The 13,274-nt window shown below is 33.1% G+C and overlaps 1 long non-coding RNA gene across 1 annotated transcript; it reads right to left on the reverse strand.

Moving 5' to 3' along the window:
- Positions 1 to 866: 866 nt before the first annotated feature.
- LOC145306155 (uncharacterized) lies at positions 867 to 6,313 on the reverse strand. The gene is made up of 3 exons (XR_013874907.1): positions 6,259 to 6,313; positions 5,910 to 5,976; positions 867 to 922 (listed from the first exon to the last, which is right to left on the reverse strand). It is a non-coding gene; the product is annotated as an uncharacterized LOC145306155 (long non-coding RNA).
- Positions 6,314 to 13,274: the final 6,961 nt, after the last annotated feature.

Here is a 13,274-nt window from a genome sequence, read left to right on the forward strand (position 1 = left end):
CTCTCTCTTTCTCCTTTTCTCTCTCTCTTTTTGTCTTTCTTTCTCTTTTCTCTCTCCTCTCTCTTTCTTTCCCCTTTTCTCTCTCCCTCTATCTCTTACCTTTTCTTTCCCTTTCTCTCTCTATCTTTACATATTATATTATACATTTTATCAAAAAAAAACTTTTCTTTCTCTCCCTTTATAATTGTCTCCTTTTTTCTTTCTTTCTATCTCCTTTTCTCACTCTCTCTCACTCAACGTTTAAGAAAGAAAAAAGTAACTATCTATCTATCTTATGATCAAAATAATTTGGTAGATTTTTATTTTGCTAAAATTGTCATTCGCGGATTTTTCGAAGGGTAGTCAATTTTGGCGCCGTTTTTCGGCATGAAGGAAGTCAGCTACATAAAAATGGACGCCAGATTCGGAATCTCCGACCTTAAATTGTATGGAATAATGGTCTTTAATTTTTCATATAGGCACTATGGGGGCTATAATATCAAAAATCATTTTTTGTGACGTTGAGGGTGGTCCTTTACGTGTAATTTTGTTAAAACTTATATTAACATTTTGTATATTAAGTTCTGACACTATAAAGAGTTAATGTTCGTCTGTCCTGCCGTTTTAGAGCTTAGCTTTTATGAATGTTGTCATCCTTGTTCTTTAATTTCTAAAGTAAATTTGTTGTAGTTAAAAAAAGTTTAATATTTACCTGGGCTCCTAAGAAATGCAGTTAAATATCATTCTTACAATAATTTTTTACCAAATATAAGCATTACAGCCAAAAAAATTTACATTAATATTTTTTCTACTTTGACTTTGAAACATTTGATTTTGAAATTTTATAAACATATTAAATCGATCAATAAATTGAATTACAAAATATATTTTAAGAATGAGAATTTCCTTCCAATTTGAAGATTTGGCGCAGCCACATTTAGTCCTGAAATAGTAGAAATAATTTGAAAGTAGCAAGTTTATTTATTAAATCTCGTAAACGGCAGAACTTTTTAATCCGGAGTTTTTGATAATACTTTGATATATTTTATTTAATGTTTTTTTCATTGCTGAATTTTATGATAATGTAAAGGTTTCAGGCTGGTTAGAAGCCAAAATGCTGCACAGTTTTGGTTAATTAAGATTCTTTGATTTTGTTTAGGAAATTAGGCAATCATATTACTATTTATTATCTAATAATCTGGTAAAGGGTGACCAAAGGGAAAAGTTTAAAATACAAAGTAGAACGATGTCTGTTTGTCTGTGTGTCTGTTTGTCTGTTTGTTTGTAGCGATGGATCTCGCTAACGGCTGAACTGATCGGGTTCGCTTTTACAGGGTAGCTTCTCATAGGTCCCGGGAAGGTTTATAACCATAACCCCCAAATTTTTTTTTTATTTAGATTCATTTTTTAAAATCTAAATTACGAAAAATTGGTTTGATCAAACCTCTTGGGGCAAAGCCCCTAGAGGCTAGGGGCGAAGCCGCTAGTGTTTAATAACTTACCATAAAATCACAATAATAGCTTCTATACATTCAAAGCTTGTTCATAAAAAGTCATATCTTTACAAAATCGAAAAATTTATGTCGGTTTTAAGATTTCAAAGGTTGACTCGTTTTGTAAGCGCAGCATTTCTAAAATGCATGCTTAATGTAATCTAGACAATTTTCAATATTAGTTTATCCGCTGTTCAATTTTTAAGCTTTTTTATGGTTGTTGTCATCCTTGTTTTAATGATAGTTGCAAAATATGGTTCAAGTAAAAATGTTAAAGTGTCATTTTTATGATAAAAGTTTCACTACAAATTGTAAATTGACAAAAGTTTGCCGGTAGAATGTTCCCTTATTCTACTAGTGGGTCAACCCACTCCCCCCCTCGCTTTTATCAATACTTTTATTTTTGTGATGGAATTTGCCTAGGTTGAGTAAATTTATTTCTGGAAGCTTTTTATAGTGCCTATAAAAAATTACGTCATTCTGGCCTACCATTGCATTGGTCAAATAAAATGTATACTGGCCCGAGATTGGTAATTTGGTCTGTGTATTGGCTTAACATTGGTTGTTTGTATAGTATGACGTCATTTTTTAAAGGCACTATAAAGAGCTTCTTAATGCTCTTATTTTTCTTACTTTTATTTTAATTTCATGTCTTATGCAGTTTTGATTAGTGATGTAAAGAGTTATCTAAAAATAATCCTTGAGAAGGGGTGGGGTAGATATACCACACTTTTCTGGGATCTTGCTGTGTCAAGTATCAACTGTTGGGAATATCAAAGGATGACTCCATGCAAAATTTGAGCCGGATCCGGCCAAAACCGGCCGTGAATTTTATGAAAAACCGTTTTTTTCCGGTTTTTAGGGGGTATCTGTAAATCGATTCAGCTGGAGCAAAACCGGTTAGAGGTACAAAAAATTTTACTTCACATGAAATTTAGCCAATGCAATTGCCTACAAAAATGTACTTCATCATCAACTTGATTGGACAACTCTTTCCCCTCCTAAATGTCCATTAAAACCTCGGAAACGGCAAAAATCGCCAAAAATCATGCCTTCGGCGGCAAATAACGGCTAAACGGTCAGCCGGAGGCGAATGAAACATAAATAAAGAAATGTCTGCCTCAAAAAGTTGTTCAACATCAAAAAGATGCTTGAAGTCTCTAAAACGACTCCTTCCCCTCCTTTAAGAGGAAAAACTGAAAAAACGTGATTTTCAAAAGTATGCCCACTTCGTGGGTGTGGGGGGCACTGAACCCGTCACCCCAAGGTCACCAAATATAAAGTCTAGGCGGCCCACAATGCTGAATTTTCACCAAATGAAAGTCTTGTGTCATTATCTCTTATGAGAAAAAAGTTATTAATTAATTAAAATTTCAATTTGTGATTTTTTGATGGATTTCTTTGATGAAATGACAGGCCGGTCAATTTTTAGGCCATTTTTTGCGGTTTTTGGGCCGTCACGCCCAAACGGTTTGAGATAATCTCACAGGACCTTTTGCCCAACCTAAGTCTGGTTATTTGTGAGGTCTAGGAAAAAAACAGACTTACGCAAAAGATTATAATTATAATCTTTACACAGAAAAATGGCACGAGGTGAGGGTTTGAGGGGGCAAAATGAGCCGACCAGCGATTTTTGACGGCACGCAGCAATGTCGTGCTTCATCCAATCCGGGATTTTTTTTTCTTAGACCTTACAAATAACCAGACTTAGGTTGGGCAAAAGGTCCCTTGAGATTATCTCAAACCGTTTGGGCGTGGCGGGCCGAAAACAGCAAAAAATGGCCTAAAAATTTCATCAAAGAAATCCATCAAAAAATCACAAATTGAAATTTTAATTAATTAATAACTTTTTTCTTATAAGAGATAATGACACAAGACTTTCACTTGGTGAAAATTCAGCATTGTGGGCCGCCTAGACTTTATATTTGGTGACCCTGGGGTGACGGGTTCAGTGTCCCCCACACCCACGAAGTGGGCATACTTTTGAAAATCACGTTTTTTCAGTTTTTCCCCTTAAAGGAGGGGAAGGAGTCGTTTTAGAGACTTCAAGCATCTTTTTGATGTTGAACAACTTTTTGAGGCAGACATTTCTTTATTTATGTTTCATTCGCCTCCGGCTGACCGTTTAGCCGTTATTTGCCGCCGAAGGCATGATTTTTGGCGATTTTTGCCGTTTCCGAGGTTTTAATGGACATTTAGGAGGGGAAAGAGTTGTCCAATCAAGTTGATGATGAAGTACATTTTTGTAGGCAATTGCATTGGCTAAATTTCATGTGAAGTAAAATTTTTTGTACCTCTAACCGGTTTTGCTCCAGCTGAATCGATTTACAGATACCCCCTAAAAACCGGAAAAAACCGGTTTTTCATAAAATTCACGGCCGGTTTTGGCCGGATCCGGCTCAAATTTTACATGGAGTCATCCTTTGATATTCCCAACAGTTGATACTTGACTCAGCAAGATCCCAGAAAAGTGTGGTATATCTAGGGTGGGGGTATATCCCCTCCCCCCATTTAAAGATATGGGAATCTACTTTTTTTCTAAACTTTGTATTAAATTGCTCCTCGCCATCTTTCAGATAAAAGTCAACTTTTTGGTGCTTCCCCTCATATTGTCTGTTGGATACTGAACCCTCCCATTTAATTTGTAACAAAATAATAAAAAGAGTTGGGTAGTTTTTATCCAATGCGTAACTCCTGCTATCTTACTCATCTTACACCATTTTATCATTTTATTCCAAAAACAAGAGAATGGGTATTGTATTAGTTTAACAGGAAATTCAAGGAAAATGTTTAACAAGGACGAGAAACTACAATTTTAAGATGAGCATTGCAACAATTTAAGAGTTTGTAAGTACTTTTGGATGCCAAATTGTAAACCAATTGATGATTATTCCAATAAAGCTTTTTAATAGATACAGGTTTGTACGTTCAGCAAAGTCAAAAATGTATTTTTAGGCAAAAAAAAATGTCTAATTGATTAACAAGATGTTTATAGAGAGGTTTGACACAAAGCTACTCTATAATTGTAAATAACTAAAAGGTCAGTCGATATTTAGTTATTTGTGATTTTCAAAAGGTCGAATGATATGTATGTCATAATATTGAAGGGGGGGGGGACACATCACACACACAAAATCACATGCAAAAAAACTCTCTAAAAACTTTTTAACACACACAAGTTTTTGCCCTTTGTACTTGAACTATGTATGCTGAAAAATTATGCATTTTAGCAACTAATTTTCAAGTCAGAGGCGTGCTAGAGTTGGTTGTATAGGGGTGTCAACACCCTGGAACTAAACTAGGCGAACATACAACTATGTTACCAAAGTTAGCACTACATTAGAGTGTGTACACAGCCTCAAGTAAAATATTAATAATCATTAAAAATATTTTGGATGCTTTGAGTATTGGTTTAAAAAATATGACGTAACAAAAAAATTAGCCAATGAGAGTTTACTACGCATGCCGCCATTGGTCAATAACGGCCTCTCATTGGCTAATTTTTTTGTTACGTCATATTTTTTAAACCAATACTCACAGCATCATATTTTGTAAATATGAGTATGTCAATGGTTGTATAATAATCGTAGATTTTCGTCTATTTAGCTTGCTAACACGAACTCATCTAGTGGTCAGTTCGTTCATTCATTAGAAGGGGAAGGGATGGCGTAAAGAGGAAGTCGTTTTTGAGCCCACTGTGTGCTTCACTTTATTAGAGAACATAAAAATCTGGTGTAAGATTCAAGTAATAATATATCCATGGTAATGGTATGTCAAAATGATTACGTTTATTTACAAAACTGAAAGCTAAACTGTTTACGGCTGCGGATACCTCAAAGTACGTATCGAGCACTGTGGCACCCTATGCCTAATGCCTGCAGGGATCCATAATCCTGCCAGGCCTCTACCTGTGGTGCTCTAACCTTGTAGGGTTAGCATTTACACAATACTACCCAGTCTAACCTGTCCTAAAGTAATAGACAAACAAACTAAAAAAACCCGCCTCCCTTTATCTTCGTTTATTTCAAATTAGGGAAAGAGTATGGGTTTCAATGCTCGAATATGCACTTTAAGGTAAACCGCCTACAAAACTAAAGAGGTAGTTGCACCAAGTGCATTTAAACCTTTATTTAGTGAACTGCATATTATTTTCGTTCAATAGTTTAAACAACATTTATGTGACATATTTGAAAGAATTTTAATTTTCTACCAGATAGTTTTTAAAATATCAAGACTTGAAAATCATATTTTTTTGATATATGCAACATAAATGGCTGTCCTGTTTCCACAAAAATAGCATGATGACTATTTTGGTGGTGCCTAATTGATTGTCATTTATTGTAATACAAAATTATAAATGTTAGCTGGTATTCTTGTAACTTATGCTTGCAATCAAACTTGTTCAATTCACTTCATGCAACTATCCCATTTACTTACTCTGAACATTCGAAGCATTTGCCACAAGCACGGCGGGCACATTTGATTCTTCTGTAGGCTTTCTTTTCTAAATCAATTAAATTGCTTCAAGAGGGGTTGATGTCCCCACATGGATTTTCTTAGATAGAATAATTTAAACTTAACATGAGATTTTATTCTCTTCCTCCTCCAATGAAATAAACTTTCCCTGGAACTATATATAAGAACCCATACTGTCAAGGAGAACCATATAAGTTCAGCGATTAACGAAAATCTTTGCTACAACCTTCTTTAAGTCCCTCCCCCCCCCATAAAAAAGCTTGGACGGCCTTGATCCTTACTTTTCAAAATCACATAATATGATTCTTACTTTTATTCATCCTTCTTGATTTTGGTTGATTTTTTCCTCATTATTATCTGAAAACATCATTTATCAAAAATTAGAGATATATTGTCTAAATCGGCCAATAGGAGAATAGTAATGATGCATCCCAGACCTGTCATTGGTTCAAACATTTTACATATTGTTTAAATCAGCCAATAGGAGAATAGTGACTATACATCCCAGACCTGTCATTGGTTAAAACATTTTACAGATTTAAGTATGTAAGGGTATATTTTTTCATCTCAATCAACTAAAATTGTCGCATTCTCAGATTAAAGCTTTTCTTGGGTAAATTATATTGTGTAAAATTTTCTTCCTATGTATAATGTGAATCACATGACAAACCACATAATAAGTTAAATATGAATAGTTAAATTCCTTAGGATAAAGTTAGCTTTCTTAAAATCATATCGTCAAAAAAAAATCATCGCGGTATTTCTTGAATAGATCTCATATATAACAAAAAAATAAACAATAGTTTATGTCTGCAAAATATCTCTTTTTTTAGATTGACGAAAAATGTTGTCAGATAGATCATCTGTATATGTTATATCTATCTATAATAAAAAGTAGCTTGATGTCTGTCCGTCCGTCTGTCTGTTTGTCCCTTAAGATCTCGATAACCACTGAACCGATTGGATTCTACTCTTCAGGGAACATATCTACTGGTCCTGTGGTGGTTTTAAGCTATTTTCTAGGGGTGTTGGACTCCCTCAACCCCGCCATAAAACACAAAAATCCCTCTCAATTTTTTAGGAGTTAATTTGAAATGTGGTGGTTGCAGCACCAAAGGTCCTTTTTTTAAGTTGCCTCTTGGGGCATAGCCCCTAGAGGCTGGGGGCGAAGCAGCTAGTTAAATCTACAAATTATGAATGTGAAACAAACAAAGATGAAATATCCATAAGGCTTGAAAAAGGGCATTATGCCTGATTGAAAGTGTACAAGGAATTAAAATTACAATAAAAACAAGGATGACAACATCCATAAGTAGCGAAGCACAAAAATCATGGATGGGAATACGTACAAGTGTATTTATTAAAATTAATTGGATAAAATAAACACAAAACCTTGTTTTATTTTGTATGATGACGATTGTCAAAGTAAATTACATAAAAGATGCTCATAACAATGGGAAAAATTATTTTGATACTGATATCCCAAAAAAGTTTGAAAATTGGACTAAAAACACCAAAGATATAGGGAAATATGTTAAATATATAAAAATAGCCAAAACCCTGATAAAAGGCAGTCTGACCGCCATAGTTGTTTTCAAAAAACGACAGTAAATTTAATTTTTTCTATCCTTAAATTAAAAAATTAGGAAAATCAGACCATATACACCAGAGATATGGAAAAATGCGTGAAAAATTTAAAATAGCTAAAAAACCTGCAAAAAGCCACTCTGGCCGTCATGGTTTAAACGACGGAAAATTTAATTTTCATATCTATAACCAAAAATTTTTTTTAATCGGACCATAAACACTGAAGATATGGAGAAAAATATAAAAATAGCCTAAAACCTGCTAAAAAGGCAGTCTGATCGTCATGGTTGTTTTCTTTAAACGACGGGAAATTTAATTTTGATATCTATAACTGAAAACATTTTTAAAATCGGACCATAAACACTGAAGAAATGGAGAAAAATATGAAAAATAAAAAAATAGCCTAAAACCTGCTAAAAAGGCAGTCTGGCCGTCAAAATTGTTTTCTTTAAACGACGGAAAATTTAATTTTGATATCTATAACTGAAAAAATTTTGAAAATCGGACCATAAACACTGAAGTTATGGAGAAAAATGTTTTTTAGTCAATGGTGCTCCTTAATGATAGGAATGTTGTCAAAAAATTTCAGCATTCTATCTTTTATAGGAGCTGAGTAAATCTCATTTCCCCCATAGCGTTACGGACGGACGGACAAAGTGAATTATAGAGTAGCTTCGCTACTAAAAATCGAGATTGTTAAAGGATTATATAATGTAAAATTATGAGAAAAAAAACGGTTTTGCATTTTAGCAGCCGATAACCTACACGCTTTAGTCTTTTCTAAAAGCGAAGCTTTTCTATAATTAGGGTAGGTCCGTATGTCCGTCCAAACGTCCGTTAATTTAGGCAGGTTAGAAATGTCATATCAAATCCAAACATGGTCCTTTTAAAACATGTTGATTTTTAACCTTTTAGACAATTTTTTTTTATGTAATATGATTTTCCTATTAATCTAATTTTGGAATTTTGATTCATAGGACAACAAGGCACAATGTTAAAAGCGAAACAACTTCATAATCAAATAAAAATTAAAGTGTCCTTATTCCTGTAAATATTTAAGCACTTTTGCAAAAACTTTATTTGCAATTTTGTTCAAACTTATACAAATTTATATTCTGTTCATTCAGTTCTGACTTCTGACACTCAAAATGCGTTAATGGTCGTTTGACCTACCGTTTCAGAATATTAGAATCTATATAAAGACATATAAGAAGAAGGTTGACTGTAAAGAAGAACCATATCTTAAACGTCACTCGTAGTGACATACATCATACAAACCTTGTTTATAGAAATGCTTCGCTTATCATAACTATTGTTTATGCGAATTCTTTTCTTAAATTATTTTTGCCTGCGAATTTAGTCTAAATCCCATTTGTTTAAAATATACCCCTCGTTGGTGCCGCAATATGCCATCTAAAGATAAATATTTTAAATTTCATTTAGTTTTAAATAACAGAACTTACTTTTATAAAATTAAATTTTTGTACCGCGAAAATGATTTTAAAATCTGGGAAATTTTTTATTACGTAGGGGGAGAAAGTCACACAAAAATCAGCCACGTGACGTCATAAAAAATTAGGGAGACAAGAGGAGAAGTGGGAAAGAAAACCCCTAAATAAGAGATGTATAATTCCTTGTTTTTATGACGTCACGTGGCGGAATTTTTAGTGACTTTATTACGCTTTTTTTGTGAAGATATCATAACAATAATCAACTAAAATCAATGATTTACTTTGTATGTTGGTCCGTGTATATAATGTTATTGTTTTAACAAGGATGATAGCAAAGCAATTAAAAATCATAATTTTAATACCAACAGAGTGATTTGGATAGTAGATTTTTTGTGATTATATATCAAGACTAAATTCATATTTTTAAAAATCACAAAACCTTTTACATATGTTTTTTTTATATATATATATTTTTGGACTGACGGACAGACAGACAAAAAATAATTATAGAGTAGCTTTGCTAATAGAAATTTAAAAAGTATTAGGGGGTTAAAAATATGTCTTTTATAACATAACTGAAAAACTGCATAAAAACTTGCTCTTTTATTGTTGTCTGGCAAAAATGGTTTTTTATTTGGAAAACAATTACATATCAATTTTCGGTGTGCAGATAGTTGTGCAAAAAAAAACGATGGTAAAAGATTAATTTTTCTGGGGACGGTTGATAAAAACGTAGAGCTTTAACGTTCCAGGGCACGTCCAAACCAGCCCATTGATTGTACAACATTTGTCTGCAAGTACTAATTGTGCATGGTAATGAGTTGCGCCTGTTTTGGGCCAAGTTCGCTATATAACAACCAGATAACAGATAGAGTTTACAGTTTTACATAGACCTTAAAAAAGAAGAGAAAAGTCAAAAAACGACAAACATTTGCTTATAGTGTTGCTACTTTTCTAAAATTAAAAAAAAATTCTCAATGTAAAGTTTTTATTATTTTGTTTTTTTCCTTAAACTAGAAAAAAATATAAACTTTTTCAGACCCAGAGAATTTATGTTAGTTTAAAATCAGAGAGAGGGGGGACTATGGGTTGTTTATTACACAAGTCCCAAAAGTTTTATAGTAATGGTTTCTTATTCGTTGTCTTAACAGTTTTGGGTTTATTAAATTGAGTGTCCATACGTGTCAACCACTAATTGCAATCAACTGAAGGGGGAATTTTGTGTATTAACATTATAACATGTACATCAATTAGTCGGTCATTGTCTTATCCCTTTAGATCCCTGGTTTAAAGTAGACAATTACATACCTAGCAATATTTTTAAACTTAAACTTTTGAATAAACTTTCTTGTAAATTTTTTAGCAGCAAAGCTACTATATAAATCACGTGTTCTGTCTGTCTTTTGTGTCCGTACAACTATTTTTGAAGTTGAATAAGATAATTAACTGATTTTTTTTTTTTTTTGGGGGGTTTAGTCCCTTTTATGTCAACGCCTCTTAAGGAATGTTTCGTGGTATTTTCACAGTAACTTTTGATAGGTTAGGTTAAGTTAGGTTAGGTGATTTGCACGCAGGGTTCGAGCCCCCAGCTGGGGCTAGAAATAGGAGAAAAGCTACTGTGAAAATACGAAGAAACGCCCCTTAAGATTTAATATAATTCTGGTTTTATTCTGTGCATCGCTGTTTATGAATGTACTTATCTTTTAAGTAGTTTCTGTGCTTCGCTACTTATGGATGTTTTCATTCTTGTTTCTTTTCTAACTTAACAAATTAAGGGAGAATTTTTGTGTTACCCAAAAAAACTAGGACGACTTTATAAGATAAAAGCAACTATTTTTTACATACTTAAAATAAACGGATACTTTTTTGTATGTTAGAGTAAAATATTATGTTAAGATATTTATTTTAAGAGAAATCTCTCCCAATATAAAGAAGTAAAGTTTTTTTACTCACTACTGGGTTGGTTATGTTTTTCAAGAGAGCTTAGAGTGGTTGTAATGTCCATACGTTCCTTCAGCCAATAATTATGTCCCTAGAGGCTTGGGTCAAAGCTAACAGTAAGTATAGTATAATGAAAAGTAAACTATATTACTATATATAATAACTAGCGGCTACGCCCCTAGAAGCCTCTAGTGGCACGCTAAATGTTTTTTTTTAAATATCTAATTTTAGAGAGAGAAAAAATGTATATGTTGCGTTCAAGTCTCTACGTAAAAGTGAGAATATTTTTAAAATTTTTTGATTTTTAAAAATTTCTCTTGGGAGGGTGGTGGTACCCTCCCCCCAAATAGTTATAATCCATCCCAGGACCTATGGGAAGCTATCCTGTTAAGGATAACCCGATCGGTTCAGCGGTTAGCGAAAACCTTTGGTACAAACAGACAGACAAAAACACATCCTGTTAATTTATTACAAGGATAGTGCAAATTATGGAGTAGTTTGCACAAAAACAGACACGTAATTTAATTAAGGAGTTACTTTCATTTTTAGCCAAAACTATAGCCAAAGTTAAACTTGTCTTGCATAGTTGGTTAAACTTTTCAGCAAATAATAATTTCATTTTCAGTATGACTTAGAAACCGTATGATATCTGCTGGATTAGAACCGGTTCTCAGCCATACTGAAAACTCGTATTACAGACAATTTTCCACGAATATCAAAATGAAAATCATGCAATTAATACAAGGTTTGTTACTCGGCCCCCCCTGGGCTTACAAAACTGGGTTTAATCTTATAATTTTTCATTTTAGTATCCGTGGAAAGATGTCTAAGGTAATACATTCGAGAATGTACTTACAGTCCAATGTCCCCTTCCTCCCTACCAAAAATACAGTCTCTACAGACCGACGGGGTCTTCAGTTAAAGGCTGCTAAAACAAGGATGACAACATCCATAAAAGCGAAGCTCTAAAACTGTAGGACAAACGGACATAAACACTTGTATAGTGTCAGAACTGAATAATCAGAATATAAATGTATAAGAGTCGAAGCAAAATTGTAAATAAATTTGTTAAAAACTGATTGATACAGGATAATGTTTATGGACATACTTACATTTATATGACTTGATTATAGAGTTGCTTTGCTTATAATATAATACTTTGTAGTCCCAGGAATCAGTATACCAAAAATCAGATCAATCGGATAATTAGATCACATACAAATTTTTTGTTAAAAAAGTAAAAAAATCAACTTGTTTAAAATGGACGTACAGACATTCTGGTAGTGATTATAGAGTTGCTACGCTTTCTAAATTGTACCTAAATATTACAGGAATCACCATACAAAGTTTGACATCGATAGGACAATTCTAACATGCCTAAATTAACGAAAAAAGCTATCCGTTACAGACGGACAGACCGACCCTAATTATAGAAAAGCTTCGCTTTTAAAACTATAATATCCTTATTCCTTACTAAACAAACAGATTAAGTAAAAGCATAATAGTTATTTATCGCATTGTATCATAGACAGATTTTCACAGATAATAAAATAAAAATTATAACAAAACTAGTATAAATCTTAACATTTCCATTTAAATATTCGTGGAGAATTGTCTGTAATACGATGTTATACATGATTTTTTCAGTTTGGTGTAGAACCGGTTCCATTCCAGCGGATATTCATCGGTTTCGAAGCAATACTGAAAGCAATACTTTGATGTATTTTGCATTAAAAAGCTTCTTAGGTAGAAGGCAGGCAGGGAGTGCACATTGGACTGTAAATAATACTGACCCATAAGTTTAGAAACATTTTCTGTCATTCATTGACTTATAAAATTAAATAGTTTTGGTCAGTAAAAAGTATTAAACTAAAAAAATCAACATCTTTTGTAATAATGACATAATTGTTATTATAAATACAAAGTTTAAAATTGATGGAACGATTTTAATCTGCTTAAATAAACAATATTAGAACAATCAATTGATATAATTAATATATGCTTTAGGCCTGGTCTCCTCTGAGAGACTAAAAGATAACTACCGGAGAAATTTTTTCTCTGATATACATATGGAGAGGTGTAGATTTACTCTCAGGGTAGATACACACACAAACACACACACACACATACACAACCACCCATACACACACATACACACACACACCCATACATACATACACATATGTACATTATAAAATGCTCGCATTAAAACCCCACCCAAAAAGTAACTCCATTAAACCTAAAAATAACCATATTCAAAAGGTTAGGTTAGGTTAGTTTGGGTTAAGATTTAGGTGAGCCCCTCAACACAGGTTAGGCTTACGTTAGGGGTATAGGCCTGCAGGTG

Source organism: Acartia tonsa, chromosome 14 (assembly GCF_053477335.1).
Source record: "Acartia tonsa isolate MP-2025a chromosome 14, ASM5347733v1, whole genome shotgun sequence".
NCBI classification, from domain to species: Eukaryota; Metazoa; Arthropoda; class Copepoda; order Calanoida; family Acartiidae; genus Acartia; species Acartia tonsa.